Genomic DNA, 24801 nt, shown 5'->3' on the forward strand with positions numbered 1-24801 from the left:
CTAACTATGAGTTCCAGGGCGTTTTCTGCAATGGTGTGGAGGTAGGATCATAAGTTCATTCTTGGTGCCATCTCTTAACTATGCCCAAGGAAAAAATGTAATCCTGTCATGAAGACTATAGATGTTGGGGTCGAAGGAACCTGCTATTCTCATTGTATAGATTGTAAAATATGTATTACATGCTCTTACCATCCCAAACTTGCAGGAATGATAAAAAGTAATAACTTTGAGATTATGCAGAAATATGAGAGAAAACTTTTCTACCTCCAGAACTGGTGGAGAAATGTCCTAAGGCAGAAAGGTCTTGAGTACCTTTCAAGGTAGCATCCTGGTGATGGGGCAAGAAAGCCAGAGAGGAGAGAAAAGAGGAAGCAGTTTTACGTAGAGGGTGGGGCAAGCGTAGGTTTATAGTCCTGAGTACACTAAACACAGGGTTTATTCTTGTGTTACTACTTATTAATCATTGAATTTTTTTCCATATGAACACATGTAAACCTATGTTTGACCCACACTACATTTGAAAGCAAAAACAGAAAGCAAAAACTGGGCAGACTTTTCAAAAAAATAACTAATAGTTCATAATGAGATTCATATGGTGTCAATTGCATTTTTATTTACAGTCTGAAGAAGGTGAAATATATATCTTAAGAAGCTTGCAAAAGTGAAGAATTTATAGGTGATTAAACCAAAAAGGTCTTCATAGATTTTAAGTCAAATAACTTTGAATAGGTCCCTGTGTAATGGAATGGTTTTGCCAAGGAGGTAAAATATGCAGTTTTGGGAGTGAAGAGAATCAGATACTTGGTGATGAGGTGGAGTAGATTATTTTTTAAAGTCCTTTCAAATTTCAAATCTATACCTAGATTCATCCTTCCCTGTTAATTCTGGGGGCAAAGATCCTAGCTAAAACAGATATTCTTGCTAATTAGTAGTAGAACAAAGAGAGGTTTCAATGACACATTATCCTAACTAGTATTCAATTATGCTAAATTCTTTCCACTAAATGAATACAAGAGGATCATTTACTGTGCTAATTATATAATATGCTACAGAATTTAAAAAATATTATATTTGACTGTTAGCACATTGGCCACTATTAATCCATTTAGTAAGCCAAGAACATATTACAGCAAGTTATACATATTGAACAATTGGGTTTCTTTGGTTTATTTTGATTATTTCGAATAATTATTGTAATTTAAAGTATCACCAAATTAGCATTACAAAGAATTAGATATTTATGTCTTTTTCTAAATAGAGTTAATATTTATAGGATTATCTTTTTTCTTTTTAATTTGCATTTATAATGCTGGCATATGAAAATGCATGGAATTATATTTATAAGCTATGAAGCAAAATAATAAAATGAACACATGAATCTACCAGACAAGCTTAAGAATTAGATGTTACCAACTTTGTCACATCTATTTATATCTTTATAATGTTTATCTTTTTCTATTTCTACTCACTATTCCATCATATGGTATCCTTTTGGAGATAAACACTATTATGATATTTTTAAAATTTGTCCTTTACTTTCTTTTTGCTCCTAAAAACATAGTAACTGGAACACATACTAATTACCCATATAAAGGTACAAAACAAAAGAAAAGTATTCTGAATTATAATGGAACAATACAGGAAGAGAGACAGAGTATTTAAGATAACATTCATTGTAAACAATTTCTTTCCTTTTAAGCATAAGAACCCTGTAAAAATATATTTTAAAATGTAACTAAGGCCATAATAGGTCAAATTCTAATAATTTCTAGGTTAGTGCATTCTGTGTACCTGAATATGTTTTATACTCTCTAGCTTGTGACTATACTGTAGGAACAATATAGGTACTACATTTCAAAGTGTTTTCTTCATTTAAAAATCTTGGGAAACATCTTGAAATAGACATATAAGTAAATACTGAACAATCCATTTATCTAAACTACAGGGAAATATTTGTGTGTGTTTGTTTCCAAACATTTATAATTACTTTCTTGTGGTAAATTTCACTATGTGGGATTACTCTATAATAGGGCATACACATTGCCTATTTGGTTACAGATTGCCTAGTGACCTCTAAAAATATAAATAGCCTATTCACATCACATGAGAGCATCTGTTAACTCACTCCTGCACTGGGCATGATCACTCATTCTAATCTAAGAAACCGATAGGCAAAAATGGAACATTTAAAAGTTGCATTTTGTTTTTCCTAGAAACCTTCAATATACTTTAACATGTTTACTGACCATTGTTAGAGTGTAGAAACCTCCTACCTTCTGCATTTTGTCCATATTTCCTTTGTTTTATTCAATTTTTTATTAGTTTCCTATATTTTAGAAATATATATTAATATTTTGTCAGATGCCATTTTATTCCATATTGTTATGCAATTCTTTATTAGCCTCTATGAATTGAGCTTTTATACCCACATTATTTAAAAATTACACTTTTATAAAAATAATTCCCATATATAGTTTAATTTATATCTGTTTTTACTTACTATTTGTCTTTAAAACAAGTTTGATCCCTATTAGTTTGACTTTGCTGTATTATTTGTTTGGATTTTTATAAAAATTGACTACTTTCACAGATCTAACCAATATGAAATATTAGGAGAATCATCTACATAGTTCAACTTAAACTTATTTTAAAATATGCACACAATTGAAAGAAAAGTTGATCAAAATCCACATATTATCACTTATAAAATATGACATTTAAATTACATATGCAGGTTTAGAACTCTCTTCTTTATCAATTATGAAAACAAATTATGGTCATCATATCTAATGAAAGAATAATATGCAAATTAACCATCACTCCAAAACGCAAGATGGCTGCCATAAAAAGGCCGTCAGGGGAGGGCAGTTGTGGGTGACCAAACCTGCAGGGGAGGACAGTTGGGTGTGACCAGGCTGTCAGGGGAGGGCAGTTAAGGCTAACCAGGTTGGCAGGGGAGGGCAATTAGGAGCAATTGGGCCAGCAGGGGAGCAGTTAGGCATCCATCAGGCTGGCAGAGAAGTGGTGAGGGGGTGATCAGGCAGGCAGGCAGAAGTGGTTAGGGGCAAGCAGGCAAGCAGGCAGGTGAGCAAGTGAGAGTTAGCAGTCCTGGATTGTGAGAGGGATCCCAGATTGGAGAGGGTGCAGGCTGGGCTGAGGGACACACACCCCCCATACACAAATTTTGTGCACTGGGCCTCTAGTAATTATTATATTTGTCTGACTTCAGCCACATTAACAATTCTATTTTTACAAATTCCTAAATTAAAAATATATGTTGAAAAGTAGGAAGATGTTGAAAATTTTTTTAAAGAATGACTTGGTGATCAAATATCTATCAGTGTAGAGAAAATCAGCCTTAAAATATAATTTTTATCAAAAGTATATATCTGTGCCTAAAAGGAAGATTCCTGAAATTAATATCTAACCTTTCAAAACAATTGGCAGAAACAAAATGAACACTGAGAATTGGAAGGAGGAACAGTTATATCTACTTGACATAAAATATTCAAGTTAATAATTGCATTCTAACTTCAAAATGAAGTTGATAACAATCTTAGTGAAATTTAACATATCTTTATTTTTTGTCATAATTTTATCATTAAACAATGCATAAGTCTGCATCTCCACTTGCTAATTGTAGTGGAAATTAGAGATGAGCTAATTATATGGATAATTCAAGCAAAATAATTCTCAATTTAGCTGAGTTGCAATTATCTACTACTTCCTTTTACAAAGTAAATTCTGATGCTTTTTTGCTTAAATATTTATAAAATATATTAAAATCTCTAATTTTCATGTCTCTCAGCTACTAAATAAAGCCATAAATCTGAAGAAATAATATTTTTTAGTGACAAATAGCAGAGGAGACAGTCTTCAAAGAAAATGCTTTCAATAAATTAAATAATGAATGCATTTTAAAGGGCTTGAAGGACAGAGGTACTCTGAAGACCATTAGCAAACTTCGGTAAAAGAAAACTGAAATGTTATAATTAAACACTTTGTCATGCCATTTTCAGCACAGTGGTGGTTGTGTATAGGATAAAAACAAAAACAAAGAACACCCTGCAATTCCATAATAAAGGTGGGAGTGGTTAATTCTTAGTTATTTAGTTCTTACTTCAGACCAAATGGAATTACCTGTAGGGGCTCAAAGGAACTTTGCTATCACCCAGTCTGTCTCTCCCTTTTCCATCTGGCAGGTGTGTTGGACATTAGGCAGGTGGGGTGGGAAGCAGGAGACCCTGGTAGAGAGGGAGCCTCCTGCCCATGTCAGAAAGGAAAGGACTGTGCTTGAGTAGTGAGTGCTCCTGCTGGGTCTCCAGACATCTACACTGTCTCCCTTTATTTAGTAATGACCAACACAGGCAATCATCAATTCTTTTTGTTGTTGTTTGTTTGTTTGTTTTTAATTTTGGCATCTATGTAAAGTTTATCGTAACTGTTTTTTAAAGTTTATTGTAACTGATATTTTTAATTTTGGCATCTATGTAAAGTTTATTGTAACCGATGTTAATGCCATATCTTAGAAACACATCTAGGTTTTTCTACCAACTGTGTTAGTCCAATAATCTGTAGTAAGTACATTTTACTTTATCTTAGTTCCAAAGGCAATTTAATAAGTGGAAAGCATAAAACAGTGTTATTGTAAGGTATGAGTTTTTAGAAAATCCTTAAGGTTAATATAGTGGATGAACTTTAATACTCAGCCATGATCATTTTCTCTTGTCTCTTGATTAGGTAAAATAGATGTTTACTTCTTGATAATATTAGTAATCAGATAGGTCAAATAAATACTAATCTCCACCCTTGCTTTAGTCCCCAATACCAAATTAATTTTTTTTTCTTAATCCTCACTCGAAGGTATTTTTTTCCCATTGATTTTCAGAGTGGAAGGGAAGGAGAGAGAGGAGAGAAATAGAAGCATCTATGTAAGAGAGACACATTGGCACCTTGACCAGACTATGCCCTTGACTGAGAATTGAACCCATGACCTTTCAGTCCGTGGGCTGGTGCTCTAACCATGGAGCAAATGGCCAGGGTCCAAATATAACTTTTAATATAACAGGGCAAACATATTCTTTCCTCCAAGTGAATGGCCATGTGATTTCACAGGTCTCCCTTCATCAATCCTGGTAATAACTGTCTCTTCCCTTTAATTTATCACATTGTCTAATAGTGTAGCAAGCAGTTTTATCTATTTGGTACTGAATGAAATAGAAAAAATTACTGTCACCAGTCCCTTCACCACATGTGTGTCCTTGCATGCACACATATACTCAAACACTCTTGTGTTCTAGCAGTGGGTTTGTCTTCTATTTTATGCATTGAAGAAGATATTTTGCAGCTGTAGATAAAGAAGAAAAACTAGGGTTCGGTAATGTTGAGTTATGGCTAGGTAATTAAGGTAGCCAGGAAGAAAGAAGGGAGAAGGAAAATTATATGGAAAGGGTTAGGTCCTTCATTGTTTATTTGAACTGACTTTGAACCTCAATGAAGAGTAGTGACGGAGATATTTACAAAAGTCTGCAGTTCTATATGTGTGTATGACCATAATGTGGCACAGAGGTTGGTCTTAATCCTACTTCTGAGCAGAACCCAACTCAATTGAGCATGTGGTATCCACTGATATCATTTTCTTGATGAAGACAGGACATATTGAACTTGTGGCTAATGATATGGAACTGCACAACTGACAGGAATAGGAGTAGAAGTGGAATTTAAAATTTAAAATGCAATTGCATTTATATTAGCAACCCCCAAAATTAAATCCTTTGATATAAATCTAACAAAACATATATAAGGCCTAGATGAGTAAAACTACAAAACTCTGATGAACTGTGTAAAGAAAACAGAAGTTTTTAGTGATGAAAAATATCAGTGTTGTTTACTTCATATACACAAAACTATCCTAATCTTTAAATATTTATTAACCTGAATTTGTGTATTTAGCAGTTTTCAGAGTATTATGTATTATTTTATATAAATGTTCCTCTGACTATAGAAGTTTAAAGACCAAGCAGTACTACTGATCATTATAGAATATGAAAGATGTGAGAAGTACCATAGTACCTGAATACCTAAATATATAGGACCTAAATATAATCATTGATTTTTACTATTCTTTTAATTCTGGCTATACAGATAACCCACTTATCATTTTTTCCTCATTTCATAAAAGTATTTTGTTAATTATAAAATAAATACTTATTTGTCACTCCCTCCCTTAAAGTCTCCAAAACAATAAAAAAAAAAAATTTTGCAGCATCTTAAAGTAAATCTATTGGTTAAGATGAGAGAATTGCTAGAAGGATATTGTCATGTCCTGAGTCACCAGAAAATGCATGACTTTGGTTTTGTAACCCATATGTCTAAAGCTTTGTTTTCTGGCTTGATAAGTAGAATATTTTCAGAGAAATAAAAACAAAGCTACTTGGAATTGATGGGGAGAATGAAATGCAGGCCAATTTGGTTCATGGACACGGCCGAGAATGCAATGCTCAGAGTTAGCAAAGCACACTGGGATCTGAGTAGCCAAACCCTATGTTAAGCATTTCAATTAATCAGACACACTAAAAAACCTAATTTAAAAATATGGGCTATGCCGAAACCGGTTTGGCTCAGTGGTAGAGCGTCCGTCTGCGGACTAAAAGGTCCCGGGTTCAATCTGGTCAAGGGCATGTACCTTGGTTGCGGACACATCCCCTGTGGGCGGTGTGCATGGTCAATGTTTCTCTCTCATCGATATTTCTAGCTCTCTATCTCTCTCCCTTCCTCTCTGTAAAAAATCAATAAAATATATTTTTTAAAAATAAAATAAATGAAAATACGGGCTAAATTTTTGACTTTCAAGAAGATCAGTAAAACTACTGTAAATTGAAATATTCTAACATTTGTAATAGTCAACTTAGAGGTAGTGATTTTAAAAGCTAAAAGACAAGATAACTAGATGGTTTAGCCTGGCATTCCATTTACATAGAAAGCCAAGTAGTTATGGCGATATATCTTTAATAGGATGGAGTTAATTCCATTTGTTCCTATCCCAGCCACTCCCTTGTGTGGAAAGTCTTCTTTTTTTAAAATTCAATAACGAAACTTGCTTATTCACCGTAACATTTCCCAACAGCACTGTAATTGCATTCTAAGTTTATGTTAGAAAAATTATAGTGTAAATCCTTCGGCATAATTATATTCTAGTTCAAGCGATTGGTTTTATTTCAAGAATTGGTGTACCAAAGGAGCTTCTAGTGTGGTCACATTTTATGACTTCTACTGATGAGTACATATTGGTAATATTTTAATAATGGAACCGTAAAAATTAATATGACCAAAAATATTTGAATTCTGGTCATTTTAAGTATATATTAAGAGCACTGGGTTGTTGGAGTGTCACACTAGAGCTGGCTCTCACAGGCTAACACTTACTATGTACATCTCTTCCAGGCCCTTGTTCAATGTACATTTCTTGAAATCAGCCACGATGGGAGTTTATACAAATGGAAATTAGCAAACATCACAGATTATGAGACATTTTTATGGTTTAACATACCACTGAATATGTAAAATATTATTGGCTAATAAAATCCTACACAGAGTTTCTATTTTAATGCTGTGAAATAAATGATTATTAAAATATTAAAAATTTTTATTTCCTATTTTCTATTTGTGGCTACTACCAATGAGGCTAAACAAAACTTTATCTTCCATGCCTTGGTATTACTAAGTAGCTCATAACGCCTTTTTCATATAATTCATTAGTTGAATTATATGAAAATGTTGCTTTATTTATATACACACATAAGTATGTATATTTAGGACTTTAAAAATGTTTTTATTGATTTTAGAAAAAGAGGAAAGGAGAGAGAGAGAGAGAGAGAGAGAGAGAGAGAGAGAGAGAGAGAGAGAGAGAGAGAGAGAGAGAGAAAAACATTGATCAACTGCCTCCTGCATGCCCCTTACTAGGGACTGAGTCCACAACCTGGCATGTGCCCTGACCTGGATTGGAACCAGTAAAACTTCTGGTGCATGGGATAATGCTCAACCAACTGAGCCACACTGGCTGGGCTGTTTAAGACTTCTTAAAAGCAGTTTTAGTAAATGAGTGGGTAAAAAAAGCTGTACTAGAATTACACAATAAAATATTACCTTTTGGAAATCTTACCTTTTGCAGCAAAAGCATTATCCTAAGTGAAATAAGGTAGTCAGAAAAAGACAAATACCATATGATTTTACTCATATGTGGAATCTAATGAATTAAAAAACAAATTACAGATTGACTCATAGAGAGCAGGATGACAGCTGTTGAGGGTAAGGGTTGGGTTGGAGGTAGAGAAATAGAGAAAGAGAAAACAGTAAAAACCTCACAGACACTTGCAACAGTCTGGTGATTACAGGGGTGAGGTAGGTGGGAGGAGGTGGAAGAGGGTTTGATGGGGTAAATAGTGTTGGACTGATACTTGACTTTGTGTGGCGAACACACAATACAGTATGTGGATTATGTGGAGTAGAATTGTACACCTGAAACTTGTATAATTTTGTTTACCAGCATCATTCCAACAAATTCAATAAAAATAAATAAATAAATGTAAAAGGAGTCTTAGGCTCACAGCAAAATTGAGAAGGTACAGAGATTTCCCATGTACTCTTTGCCCTGACACTTGTATAATGTTGTCGACATCCTTTACCAGAGTGGAACTTTTGTTACAATCAGTAACTCTGCATTGACACATTATAATATCCCCAAATCCATAGTTTACATTTCTTTCACCTGTGGTGTGATGTATTCTGTGGATTTAGACCAATGTCTATTGACAGGTACCCATCATTATCGTATCATACAGAGTATTTTCACTGCCCTAAAAGTCCTCTGTGAGCTGCCTATTCATCTCCCTCAACCACACCCCAGAAACCACTGATCTTTTACTGTCTTAATAGTTGTGTCTTGCTCAGAAAGCTCTAGAACTGGAACTATATGGAATGCAGCCTTTTCAGATTGGCTTCTTTCATTTAGTAATATACATTTAGTGTTCCTCCATGTCTTTTAATAGCTCATTCTTCACAGTGCTGTATACTATTCCATTATCTGAGGTACCACACACTTTATTTACTCATTTATCTACTGAAGGACATCTTAGGTTGCTTCCCAGTTTTAGCAATTATGAATATAGTTGCTATCAAATCCATGAACAGTTTTTTTTTTGTGTGTGTGTGTGTGTGGATATAAATCTAGGGTCAGTACCAAGGAGGGTGCCTGCTGGGTTGTATGGTAAGAGAACATTTAGTTTTATAAGGAACCACCAAGCTATCTTTCAGAGTGGCTGTACCATTTTACATTCCCTTCATTTTACAATCTCACCAGGATTCAGTGTGTGTGCTGGAATCTAATTATTGTTTTGAATTCCCCTAAAGACATATAAGGTGAAACATGTTTTCATATGTTTAACAAATGATTGCTGCTAAAGTTAATAACATACCAGGGTACCTATAGTATGGAGTCTTAATTTGATCATTTATGGAAATATCTACTATATATAAAAGGCTAATATGCAAACTGTCTCCACGGAAGTTTGACCAGGAGACTGGGAATTCTATCACTCGCTATGACATGTGCTAACAACCAGGGGGTGGCACAGAGTTGAAGGAAGGCCCCAGCCGGCAGCTGGGGAAGGAAAGCCCTGGCCAGCAGCCAGAAGGCCCTGATCAGCCAGGCCTAGGGACCTTACCCATGCATGAATTTCGTGCACCAGGCCTCTAGTATATTTTATAAACATGTGAAAGTTTGGTTATTTATCAGAAAAAATACACCTCACAGATATTAATCATATTTTACAATTGAAGTCTATATAGTTTAAAATTTTTAGAGTCTTGAAAGACTTGAGAAATAATATTCACAACTCAAGTTTTAGTTCAGACTTATGCTGTTATAAGCTTTTGTAAAAAAAAAAAAAAAAAAAAAAAAAAAAAGAAAAAGAAAAGATAAGATAAGAAAAGGTGTCAATTATCCACTGTGCTACTATGGGAAATGTAGCACCTCCTTCAGTAAGGAGTCTGACTTAACTTATCTTCTTCCAAATAACTTCACATTTAGAATGCTCCAGTCCATTAAGTACCTTAAATTGGCTACTTTTCTACTGTACAGCAATCTCATGAGTGACATCTGAGTAACCGAACTACTTGATCAAGAATTTGCCTCCTCCAGATATCTCCTGTCGAGATCCCTAGTCTGAAACTTACTTTAAGTGAATATATAATAAAATTTCAGTCATCCCAAACTTCTATCTTTTGTGAGTATATAAGGATTCTTTACTGAATGATCTCTAGTCAGCATGCTGTTTCTATTTCCTTTAATATGTCATTTGAATCTTAATAATTTTGTTAATAACTTCAATCTGGGAAACACTTCCAAAAATAGGTATTTGATTTTTAATAATACTTAAACTAATGTGTCAGAAACATAAAAATAATGAGATTTTTACATTTTCTTTAATTAAAAAATTGGTGTTCTTAAATAAATTATGGAAATTTTGCCTTTGTAATCCTAGGAACAAATCCATAAAAAGTTAGGTATCACAATCAAAATCTTCCTTAAACTTAAGTTTGAGATTGCAGAGTAAACTTTTCTCTACATGTGTTATCTTTTAAACCAATCAAAGTTTGGGACTGAGAAATAAAAATAGGCATTGCAGATATAATGACAGGAGAAGACACCTTTGTTTCCCAATCATGATAAGAAAAAGAGACTGGTAAGGGCAATAAAAATTGGCCAGAGTTGGGAGAGGATTGTAAAAGAAATTGCTTGTCATGGTAATTATTTCTTTTTATCTTTAACTAGCTGGAGTGTGGTTATTATTAGACACATATTGCAAAATAATTTTGGTGTTTTTGTCTAATGACATTAATGAATGGAAAAAGTGTTGAAATAAGCTCAATGTATTTTAAACACAATATCAAAGATTAGAAACAGTTGTGCACCATTCTTTCTAGTTTTCTAAAAAATAAAGGCCACTGTATAATGTGAATGCCACATCCATTTGTGGCTAGGTCTGAAGAAGGGGCCAGGCACAAATGGATATACTATACAAGAAATATAAATTTAGAAGTCATGGGGAGAGCCAGGCAGAGACCTTACTCTCTAGCTGAGAAGTTCCCCAAAACTCTGGATCTATAGCTTTTTATTTACTAGAATACACATTTGCCTTTTAGCAAAGCAAACAGGCATCTAAATGGTAAGGTTTGATAAACAATAAAATAATATTAGGTTAGGGCAGTGATCAGTAAACCGTGGCTCTTGAGCCACATGCAGCTCTTTGGCCCCTTAAGTGTGGTTCTTCCACACAATACCCTTTGTGGGTCACACATACAGTGTGATTGAAACTTATGTCCCATGCGCAGAAGTCAGTTTTTGGCTCTCAAAAGAAATTTCAATCATTGTACTGTTGATATTTGGCTCTGTTGACTAATGAGTTTGCCAACCACTGGATTAGGGAATTGCCTTGAGCCACCATTGTCTCCACAGAACAACCAGTGCATAGCTTTTAGCCCTTGCTATAGCCCATGGTCCATCAGCTTTCTGTGTTCCCTTCTACTTTTATGATAAAGTGGACAATGGGTAGCTTCCAGAAGTATAATCAGAATATTTCACCCAAATGGAGAATACTGAGTTCCACCTACTTCATTTAACATGCACATGTTTTATTTTAAAATAAATTCTTATTCCACTTTAAGTAATCCTTGTTATGATTTTATCATAAGAATATGATATTTTTCCCACTTCAGCCATATAAAACGTTCTGTTGTTTTAAATGTATTTTTAAAAATTAATTTTGGCCAAAACTTGTTTGGCTCAGTGGATAGAGCGTCAGCCTGCGGACTGAAGGGTCCCAGGTTCGATTTTGGTTGCGGGCACATCCCCAGTAAGGGGTGTGCAGGAGGCAGCTTGTTGATGTTTCTCTCTCATCAATGTTTCTAGCTCTCTACCCCTCTTCCTTCATCTCTGTAAAAAATCAATAAAATATATATTTAAAAAAAATTAATTTTGCATTATTCTATGTTTTTTATTTCATTTGCTATGCGACAAAAATTAATCTCCAAGTTAATTGGAGGGAAAACAGCAGTAGATTTTGAAGATACAATACTATATTAGCAACTAACTTATTCAGTGATCCTCTTATCTTGAACTCATGTTCTATTAAACTGACCAGAAGAGACTAATGGCAAGAGCCTAAAAGACAAGTTTAAAACCAAAGAGCCAAAATTCAGTCAATTTCCTGGAGTGCTGAAAAGAACCTGGAACTCAAGATCTGTATCAGTTAATGAATTTTCTGTTGGATCCCAAGTATCTCAAGATGACAAATTTCAATTTACTTTTAGTTACTGGAGTAAAGGCAGCCTTTTATTATAGTATTAGGATCTTTGATATGAATATCTTTCACTTGTATGAGCTCAAATTCTATTTTGTATCTGGCCTCATCAAAATAAATAAATAATAAATAAATAAATAAATAAATAAATAAATAAATAAATAAATTTTGATTCAGTATGTTTTTCTCTTTGCATGTATACTTTCTAGAAATATTTTTTTAATGAAAAGCTTATTAACATATGTATTTTACTTCTAATTTTCTTAATAAGGTTAAGAGATATTCCTTTGAGTTTTTATCTGTTTTTAACTTCCAGTTGCTCTGAACACTCAGCTCATTAGCTTTTCCTTGTCTTTGTTGATACATGTCATGGTTGCTACACTAAATAAGTATATAAATAAAATTCATAATTCACCAAAATAATTAATACCTAATGCACTGTGGTTCAGGTTTTATTTTTAACTGATATTAACTTTATTGTATAAACCTGAAAAAACACATATTACTCAAAGAGAAAATAAAATTTAGTCATAAAATATAGCTAGAGTATCTTTCCTAATTTATTCAGGATTCAGTGAAGAAGGAATAGATGTTTTTAATATAATAAACTATAATTTAGAGAGAAAAAAACTTTTGGTTGCAAATAAACTTTTTGAGAGCAGGACTGTGTCTTACTCATTTTTATATCAGCAAAGCTTTACATGATGACTGATCCTTAGTGAACTGTCATTCAATTCATTATGCTCATTATTATATTTTACTTTTAAATATTCTTATTGATTTTTTGAGAGAGAGGAAGAGGGAGAGAGAGAGAAACACCAATGTAAGAGTTAAACATCAATTGGCTGTCATGACCCCAATGGGCCCAAACCCACAACCCGGGCATGTGCCCTGTTTGGGAACTGAACCAGTAACCCCTCGGCGTGTTGGACAGGGCCCGACCAACTGAGCTTCATGAGCCAGGGCTATGCTCGTTATTTTATTGAATGAAACTATCATTGACTCACTCAATGAGTGAATGATTTGATCATTTGGATGTACCAACTTTCTCAGAAGTTGATAATACTTAGAGTCTTCCACATTAGTTCAAAAGCATTCGTGCAACCAAAATAACTCTGAGCTAGACTTGCAGTCAGTGACTTATGCTAACTCATCACCTGTCCGTAATGAGTCAACATGCTCAGGCCTTGAGGTTTTTATTTTCTTGTCTGCAGCCTGAGAGATTCCACTCATCTTTCATATACTGCAATAAATTTGCCTCAAAAAAATCTCATAAACTGTGTGGAAGGTTGTTTCATCAGAACTTGAGCTTTGAAGTTGGCATTCTGTTTGTTTCTACTTTTCTCTCGAATATGTGGATTTTCTTTAATATGCAAAAGAGTCCAGCCACTCTATTTTTTTTTCATTCAGTATTAAGTGTGAACATTCACCTAGTTGTTAAGTCATGAACCCTCACAATAAACAGAAGCCTGTCTCCATAAGCTCTCTAATATGGTAAAGAAGTAAAGAACTTACAATAATTCCACTGGCCCGAGATGATGATGAGAACTCTGAAAGATTGTATTTTCTCCCATTACCTGCAAGGACCTGTCAGAAATGATGTATGCTTTTATTTTAAAATCTTTTATTATTTATTTTTTCAGGCAACACATGAATCTTTAAGAGACATATGAAAACGGAACTTTAGCTCCATGGTGAATAGAAATGATATAGTAACAGTTTTGCTTCCTCCGTGCAGGAAGAAATTCATGAGCAAAGTGACAGTAGAACTAATGAAGGCTATTTGTACTCTTTTCTCAGCTGTGCAATCAACTCTTGGAAAAGTTTATCACTGACACAAAGAAAAAAGTACCAGTACTTTGGTATTTTTTTGTCCAATGCATTTAATGTCGCTGTTATGACTAAACTTATTGTGACCAATGAATCCAGTCTGCATGTATATACAATAAGTCCTGATAGATAAGTAGATATTTATCTAAGTATCTAAGTTTCTTAGCTTAAGTGGTATTTCTAGACTTTTTCAATTTACTCCTTGATATTTTTAAGTTTTTCAGTGATACTAATAAAACATTCATTTATAGTTATCTCTGTTTGACACTTCTGCATATTTCTGATATCATCCAGCATAGCCTTGGTGTAATAATTTATTTCTTTATTTTATCATTACCCACATTCAGAGAAACTTTATTTCTCATTAAACTTCAGTTCACTGCTGCACAGCTATTCTGCCATGTCTTTCACAAACAAGAATAGACATGATTTTTGGTAACTGAATTTTCTCTTTCAGATCATCAGCCACAATATATTGCAACTGATGAAATTAAACGTTCACTCTCTGTTTTCTGCTATCTTTAGATGCTCCATTATGTGGCCTATAAAATGTGCATGATGGACCATGAAATAGTATACAGAATGCTATTCATTTTGTATACCTCTAATAAGCTCCATGAATATTTCAAAAAAGCTTAACTGGAGTAGTACAAAATAATACGAACCAGTATCACAGAGGCCAAATGGAAGTGGTCCAATATATTCAACTTATCATTAGGTAGCTGGTGGATTACCCTGAAAAATGGAAGCATATCAGGGCCCAGCATTAGTCTCTATTGCTGGCACATTAGGAACCTAGTGGTGACTGTGGCCAGGTGGCCTTTGTGAATTTAAGTTTATGCTGCTGAACACATGCATAAACTCTAAGCCACCATGGCCACTTGGTTTTCTAGCTCACTGGGCCATGATAAGGGTAGCTCAGAGAAAGGCTGACTGGTATCCAGAGAACAAGTCATCCGATCTACTTGATTATTAAAACCCTCTTCTACTGAAATACTTATGTATGTTTTAGGATATAAATATCTTCATGTTTTTTGCCCTTTGGTAGAGTGATATCCACTTTTTCCCTCAGATTTCTTTGTCACCAATTTTCCTATCATGTTTCTTTTAAGTCCCTAATCACCCAACCAAACCATTGACTATAGCCCATGAATGAACTAGATTCTTTTTGACAAGTAATATTGTAGTTATAAACCTCTCTTCCCTGTTGAATGAATAGAGGAAATATTTTTGAAAGCACTGTTATCAAAGAAAAGCCTAGGATCAAGCAATTAGGGATGCCAGGGATGATAAATGATAATACCAATCTAGAATACTTCTTTAAAATATCCTTTTCTATGCCAACTCTCTATTGGTTGAGTTTGAGAAGTCTGGATAGATTATTATTTTCAAATAACTAAATCAAGTGTGATTTATTCTTATTTATACATTGATGGAAACCATGTTGCTGGTTCCTGAATGAATGTTCTTTAAGGAAATAAAAATTAATGCAATTAGTTAAAATTTTTCCAAATGAAGACTTTTAAAAAGCCATTATATTGAATTATATCTTGCAGATTGAAATGTCTTTCTCTCAGTGCCTCACCTCATATTTTCTACATATTGCATTTGTATTTTTCAAAGTTCTCTATGAAACAATGTGCTGCATTAAGACTTGGCTTTCACTAAAAGGCCTTTCCAATACACAGTGCTTGTCCTGATCCTTCCTTCTCAAGTACTAACAAAACTGCACAGTAGCGACTTATAACCTTTATTCTCCAATTTTCTAATGTCTGTGTTGCCAAAGGGATAACCGATAATTGCTGGTTGATGGAGACTACAGACATTTAATTTGTACGAGTTTTGTTGAAAAACTTGTACAAATTAAATGCAGCATCACTATTCTGCAAGCTGCCCTGGATTCCTTCTGACTTGTAGTTGTCTCTTTATCTTTAATCTTAGCATTGTACTAGGACATATGACTGGTGATGTCTTGCAGGGAACAGTCAAGATATGAAACACAATTTGCAATTTGTTCTCTCCAGTTCAATTTAGAGGTGAAAGAATAGAACTTTCTCCTGGGATAATAGTCACATTTTTTGCTCTTGCTGAAACAGCTGGTCTTCATGTCATCAAAATAGTGTATTTGTACATCAACAGCTGATAAAAGAGAACATTTATCTGGGAATAACTTTCTATTTGAGGTGTGCTTGTCAATAGAGTTTAGCAACTTAAAATTGTTAGCGAATTCTTCCAGGAAATGTGTTTCCTTGGTATTGGTGTCTACTTTAGAAGCTAATAAGTAAGTCTTCACTTCATTTCATTGATAAGTTCTGCAACTTTAAGTGAAATGAGGTATAATGTAACAGTTTACCATAAGCTAATTAACATAAACACGAGTTAGGTTCCTATAGCATTTCTTTGACATTTAAAAAAATCAACATTAAAACAAACCAAGGTTGAAAGAAAACATTATTTGAGGACCTGCTGTACTCACTCATTCTAGATATAACATTTTTCATATCACTACTAAGAACAACTTTTTTCTCTGCTGTTTTAGTCAATATTTGATGACAAAATCAGACCAGAATGCACAACTCTGAATGGCTGTCTTAAAATTCATTCCAGGACAGAAAACAGAAAGGGGAATAGACCTTAAAAAGGGTCAGACTGTCTATTTCAGAAAAGATCACCAATACTTTACTCTGGGGATAGACTGGGATGTGTTTTATATAGCCTGGACTGTGAGTCAGATCTTATATACAACTTTTAGCTTTATCAGTGTTTAACAACTTGAATTTTCTTTACTGTTGTTTTCCCCCCTTAATTTTGTTGCAAGGCATAGATAATACCCTTCATTGTTATAGCCCTTGGTAGGCTATTAAAAGGTAACACCTTAAAAGTTTGTTTTTGTGTAGTTTAGTCTTTTTTTTTTTTTTTTTTTTTTTTTTTTTTTTACTGCACTATACACTCTATTCTGGCTACCAGAGTCTGACATTCTTTTTTTTAACTTCTTTGAGAAATTTATCGTAAAGTAAGATGCAAGTTTTCTGGTGGTGGGTTTCTGTTTTTATTTGTTTTTTTAAATTAATCACATTCATTACTATCTAAAAACAGTGTTTTAGAAAAATCAATTTTATATCTGATGGTATAGAGATTTCATTATATTTCCTTTACCCCATATACATGATATATCATCCAGAACATATATCTAGGTCCAGATATAAGCTGAACATTTTTTTTTTTTTGCACCAGAATAAGAAACTCAGATACAAAATGTGTGAGATTTCTGGCTCTGGAGTCTAGAAGTTGGCAGGGTTCTCCATAAGTCCACACAAGAGTCAATTTAAGATTCACTGCTCAAAACCAGGTTTTGTAATCTTGAGTTTCTCTTTGGGTTCTTTTTTTGGCTACCCTATATAATAAAAGCCTAATATGCTAAGTGTCCAGTCATCCATTCAACTAATCAAAACGTACTATGCTAATGATATGCTAAGGCAACTCAACCAGCTAACTATGATGTGCACTGGCCACAAGGGGGCAGACGCTCTGACCAGTAGGTTAGCTTACTGCTGGGATCCTGCCAATTGGGACTGAGCAAGATGGGCCAGACACACCCTGGAGCCCACCTGCGGTCCCTCTCCAGCTGGCCAACCTTCCATGTTTCTCCCCAGCCCTGATTGTGTACTGGTGGGGTCCCTCCGCCTGGCCTGTGCCCTCTCGCAATCTGGGCTGAGGGACATGCCCCTCCCCCGCCAGTGTATGAATTTTGTGCCCTGTGCCTCTAGTTTATTATAATGTTAAAATAGATTTCCAATATAGAGGATAGGTTTAAAAAAAAAAAAAAACATAACTTTTGTAATGCTTACTTTCTAAGATAACTATTTCCATTATTTTTTGTTTTATTAGGACATTTTTGTTCCTTGGAAGACCAGATTGCAAGACTTAATTGGGGGTTGTTTAAGTTGTACTTTTTCTTGTGCTATGATTATCCTGCTTTTTGTTCTAGTATTTAATTATATAAAAGTTCTATGTCATTCTGCTTATTACATTTTCTCTCTGCAAATATATTTTATATCTAAATTTGTCTACATCATGTATTTATTATTATTGTTCTATTGAAATAACTTTTGGAGCTGTCTAATGAAGGCACACAGGACTCTTTTTATGTACGTGTGAGTTGATTTTGGTGAACTTCAGCCATGAATTGCAAAGAACATAAAGTAATGACATATATTTCTCTACAGTAATGAAGTCTCAGAAATTAGTTGTCCTACATCTCAAATAAATCTGGCATATTTTTTTCTTTTTTTATTTCAGTTCCTTTGCATTTTCTTATAGGCCTCTCCAAAACATGAATCCATCATTTTTTTTTACTCCATTTTATTACATTTCTAGCACTTACTAAACATTTTAAGTGCATTGTCTGAGGATATTCCACCCATTGCATCTTTGGAGATTCCTGTTTTTCTAACAGTGCTTTCTCAGTAGCTTGTCTATCAACTCTGTAAATAATGGCCTCGGGGTTCAATATACTTGTTCTGATCATTTTTCTCTTGTCTCTTAAGGTTGGCTTTAAAGCATTGTTTTTAACGTATGGCATCAGCCCTATGCATGCATTAAGCCTTCAAAACCTTCAGCCGTTGTTATGCTACATAGAGCTATTTATTATTACTTTTCTTTCTGTTAGTTGTATGGATTTCATTATATTTTCTTGATACTTGCTCTTGGCCTTATATATAAAGGTTCTGAATTTAGGCTTTGCTTATATGGTTATTTAATCATGTTTAATTTAGTTACTTGGTTGATTTCTGGTGTACTTTTTCCAGGGTGTGGGTACTGTAGATTACATGAGAAACTGTCTATGCTTCAAATACCCGTATTGAAAAGTATTTGGAAACTCTCATTCACAGAGATTGACTTTAATCCTTGAACCTCACTTCTGGTTCAGCTACAGAGATAATGTCTATTGCTTTCTGATAGATGTAGGGAGCCATTGAGTCTCTGGCAGTCCTGGCTCTTGACAGAAATATTTTTGTCAGTGTTCTAATTCTGTCCTCTTAGATGCCCTAGTTTCTATGGCTCCTTTGATCTCCCTTCTTTGAAATTTCTTATTGTTCTTTAACATAATTGGTCTAGTAGATCCAGGTTAAGCCATCATTTGGCACACAGCTTATGTTTAATACTTAAGGAACCAAACCCAGATTCCTGAACAAAAAAATTGTTTTAAGCCATTGAGTATTAGAAAAATGTGTTGTGCATTATACTTGTGACAATAACTAATAATGCATTCAAAACATATCTCTATCAGCACATTTTAAATAGACTTTTTATAACACTATTTAAAGTATTTAATATAAAATAATGAAATCCATATAAAAAGAAAGTTTGCATTTTGTTTATTAACCTATTAATGTATCTTGTTTAAATTGGAATAGCAATGATTTTTGGGGGGAGATAATGTATACTTAAATATTTCATTTATTTTTGATAGGGTGAATAATAGAGAAACCGAATTAAATAATATTTTAAATACATTTTACAACATTTATTTTAAAATGTTATCCAAAACTGAAATAAGTAATCCCATATTTTCAAAATTTATCTTTATTGATCAGTGGCCATTTTAAATAATTTATCTTGTGAAGTTATAAAACAAATTATGTTTTGAAAACAGAAATTAGTTACAGATACCTAGATTTTCTATATGTGAATCTATTTTAATGCAAATTATAAATGTTTATATCAAACTTCTAAATTATTAAATAATAACATTTCTTAGATGTACAATTATATAAATTTTACATACTTTAATAACAATTATTACTAATTATGAAACATGTTATAACAATCTGTAGAAACTGTTCTTTCAAGTTTCCTATATTTATTTTTGCACTGTTGCCATTAAATATACTGACCCTAGCGGTTTGGCTCAGTGGATAGAGTGTCGGCCTACAGACTGAAGGGTCCCAGGCTTGATTCCAGTTAAGGGCAAGTACCTCGGTTGCAGGCTTCTCCCTGGCTGGTCCCTGGTTGAGGCTCATGCAGGAGGCAACCAATCAATGTTTCTCTCACGTTGATATTTTTCTCTGTCTTTCCCTCTTCACTCGCTCTAAAAATGAATGGAAAAGTATCATTGGGTTAGGATATATATAGGGTTAGGGTTAGGGTTAGATAGATAGATAGATAGATAATATATAGATTAGATATAGATATAGATATAGATATAGATATAGATATAGATATAGATATAGATATAGATATAGATAGATATACACATATATATATTCTGAATATTTTTCACACAAGAGTGCTAATATAATTAAAAATGCCCAAGACAAGAAACACCTAAGTAACTCAGTGTACAATTTATATCTGTACAAACATAGGATCAAATTGGTTTCTGGTTTTGCGGAGATACCAGATTTTTATAGAATTTTTTCCTTCCATAACCATTGTATCTAACTATGGGTGGTGGCTATTTTTGATTGGCTCCTACATTGTTAAACACACAGACAATATTCTCTAATTTATTTTATTAGAAGTTACATAATTCAAACTATTTTTCTCTATTATTAAACCCACTGTTTAATTTAGCTGCCTTTTATTTTTTTTAACAATACTTTATTGATGAAGGAAGTATAAGGTCCTTAATCTGGGTAACTACTCCAGAATGTTGTTGTTATTGCAATAGTACTATCCAAACACAATCTAACACAAAATTTAAATTTCAAACAACTTTCAATATAATCCATAGTAGTATATTACTTTGTTGAATCTTGAGTAAATAAAGCTGAAAAAAAGAAGAAATCGGTACTCCATATTATCATTATGTTTAAATTACACATATACAAAAAACATTATGTACTTGAAATAATAGATATTGTTTTTCATATTCCTTTATTGTATCTACAATTTCTTATTTCTTAAAGTCTATAGTATGGCCAGGACCGGTTTGGCTCAATGGATAGAGTGTCGGCCTGCGGACTGAGAGGTCCTGGGTTCGATTCCGGGCAAGGGCATGTACCTTGGTTGCGGGCACATCCCCAGTGGGGGGTGTGCAGGAGGCAGCTGATCGATGATTCTCTCTCATCGATGTTTCTAACTCTCTATCCCTCTCTCTTCCTCTCTGTGAAAAATCAATTAAAAAAAATATTTAAATAAATAAATAAACAAATCTATAGAATGGTCTATGGATTGGTTGTTAGCATGAACTATTAATGAACAATCAAAAATAATACATAAGTTAAGAGTATTAGAGACTTTGATAGCCCTAAGGCCTGTGATTAGCATACTCATTTTACTCAGTGACTGTAAGTTTATGACCACTCCAGGAGTTACACAATTTGCAGATGAGCTACATATGTCTCCCTGGCTGTAAGTAGAAATGTATTATAACTAGTAGCCCTGCGCACAAATCCGTGCACCAGTAGCTCATCAATAGCTCACTGCTGCCCTCCAGTAGCTCTCTGCCTGCTGCCCCACCCTCCTGTGTTCCCCCCAATTCCCCTTACAGCTTGCTGCCCTGCCCCCTCCTGTAGCTCTTGGCTGCTTATTGCTTGCTGTCTCACCCTCCTGCTAATCCGTGATCTAGTTGTTAGGTTTCACAGTATAATGACCATTTGCATAGTACAATGTATCTTTGTTATATAGGATGTGTGATGTTTTAGTTACTAGTCAGCTGTCATCTGAAAATATGTAAAAAATATAAGAATATTTCTTCTCAATACTATTAATTTTTAATCAAGTATGTTTTATTATAATTTACCATAGTTGCCTAAATTTAAGTAAATGTAAGTTATTTTAATTCTAATTTAATCATGGTAAGCTCCGTTGGAATTTTGCTTATGATAGGATACCACAGTTCTGAGTCTCCTGTGCATATTTTTTTCTTCATGTAACTCCCTTTACTCCTGTAACCTGTCTGTAAACTCCAGCCATGTGGGTAATATCAAACTTCAATTTCTATCATCTCTGCTCAGAGAGACCACTTGATCCATATACTGGGGCTTAGAACTTCTTCAGAAAAAAAAGTCAGGACTATCACTTCATTTCACATTTCTAGATTTTACTGTCCTGCACTTTATTGTTTAAAAATCTGAAAACAGGCAGTCTGGGTGAAAGTGGTGAAGAGTTTAGCCAAAAGGCATATATACATATCCCATAGACACAGAGAACAGTGTGGTGATAGCCAGACAGGGAGAGGGGGTGGGGATAGGTGTAGGTAGGCACGGGGAGGGGAAGTGGGGAAGGAAGGAGGCTTTGCCTGGGAAGACGGGCACACGAGGGCATGTGAAGATGATGCTTTATTGAGTTGTATACCTGAGACGTGTATGGTTTTTGAGAACCAATGTCACCCCAATAAATTCAATTACAAAACATTGTTTCTTATAATGACATACATATTAAACATGCATTTCATGTGTTTTATCCAGATCAAATTGCAGAGGAGAATTTAATAGGTAGTAATGACATTCCCAGAAAGGAAATTGACACCTCTGCTTACATAAGCAATGTAACGACTTTCTTCCTATTAGACTTAAGCCATCTGATCATGATGATTAGTAATTTTACTCGACGTTCTTATTTTCTACTGCGTGAAGAACCAAAGTAATAATATAAAAATGTAAATACATATAGATTAACTTTTGGCAAATCCACATCTATATAGCGATTAATCTATCTGAACCAAGTCCTCTCTTTAAACTGCATACAGATTCAATTATATATATTTTTTTATTTCCATTTAATCTACATTTTATAAAATGTTTGTGATTGTATATCATATTAGAATATTTTATAACAAAAATATTAATTTATGTGAAATTATAATGACAGCAGCTAATAAATTGCCCAGAATTAAATATTATTGGAATGGGAATTAACATGTAAATAGGAAAAATCCTATATAATAAAAGGGTAATGTGCAACTTAAACCTAACAGCAGAATGACTGGTTGCTATGATGTGCACTGACCACCAGAGGGCAGACGCTCAATGCAGGAGCTGCCCCCTGTTGGTCAGGGCATTCTCACAGGGGGAGCTCCTCTTGGTCACAAGTTGGCTAAATTCTGCAAGAGCAGCGGCGGTGGCAGGAGCCTCTCCCACCTCTTCGGCAGTGCTAAGGATGTCCAACTGGTGGGTTAGGCCTACTTTCCTTGGGCCTAAGCCAGCAGTCAAACATCCTCCCAGGGCTTCTGGGCTGCCAAAGGGATGTCTGACGGCCGGCTTAGGCCCAATCCGCTGGGAAGTGGGCCTAATCTGGCAGATGGACATCCCCCGAGGGGTCCCAGACTGCAAGAGGGCACAGGCCAGGGTGAGGGACTCTCTCTAATATAATTATATTTAAAGGTAATCTTAAATAAAAATTACATTGATTCTGAGTAAGAACACTCTGAACTTATATTTGCAAAAGAAGATATTAATCTGTTTTATTTATATCTGCTCACTTTGCAATTGTATGTAAAGCCATTTAAACATACAAAATTATTAAAATTCAAATATGCCTAACAAGAAAGATTACAGGTAATAAGAATTTTTTTTCTATCAAGAAAAAAATCTATATATTACAGGAAGAATAAAATTAAGCAAACGTTAGAGTTATTGTGTTTTAGGTGAAGGAGAAATATGAGGGCAAAGTTGTAATTACATGCCTGACAATATACCTAGCAATTTATTGGAAATGGATTTTAATAGTATATGACACTGTGATTAGTCTGAAAGATATGATATTAAGTCATTTATTTAAATTATTTAATTTGAATGTGTGATGATTAATGGTAGTAGAAAAATGTTCATCTAAGGTGTATATTAATTTAGAGCATTCTAACACACTTAATTTGATTAGATCTTTTAGTGACCTTATAATTTATATAAAATCAATTCTAAAAGTCTTTTTAAGCCCAAATAAATTATAATCATGTGAATATTAATAGATAATCTACATCAGACAAATGGTGTACCATGATATATTTGTGTTATTGTGTATTTGTGCACAAAAATGTATAAAATAAGACATTTATTATCTTTAGTTTTGTTAATTAACATTAAATCTGAATGAACATTGGATTGTTTTCCAACTGAGATATATTTCACTTGAGAGAGTTGCATAATTTGCTATATAAAACACATCTGATTTAGGGCTTAAAATTTTTTTGATAAAACTAGCCTGTTGATATTGTTTTTAACATAGTTTTCAGTGACTTGTAATTAATCTGGGCCATGGGGCACTAAGAATATTTTCTTTCTCCACTCCAATTCAGTAGTAGCCTACTGGAAGTCATAGATAATGCAATAAAATAAGAAAAGGGAATGCAGTTATATAAATTAGAAGGAAGAAATAAAACTGCTTCTGTTAAAAAATGATGATTTTTTATGTAGAAAATACCAAAGAATTGACAGTCTCTGCCCCCCCCCCAACCCACCCACCCACCCACACACACACCCTTTGAAAGTAACTTGTTGATTGCAGAATTATTCACAATAGCCAAGGTATGGGAACAACCAATGGATGTTTAAGAAAACAAGAAAATGTGATATATATAATGAAATATTATTTAGCCTTAAAAAATAGTATGTTCAGTGAAATAAACCAGACAGAAAGACAAGTAGAAAATAAATATCCTTTAGTCCAT

Source organism: Pipistrellus hanaki (genome assembly GCF_964339955.1).
Source record: "Pipistrellus hanaki genome assembly, chromosome: 5".
Lineage (NCBI taxonomy): Eukaryota > Metazoa > Chordata > Mammalia > Chiroptera > Vespertilionidae > Pipistrellus > Pipistrellus hanaki.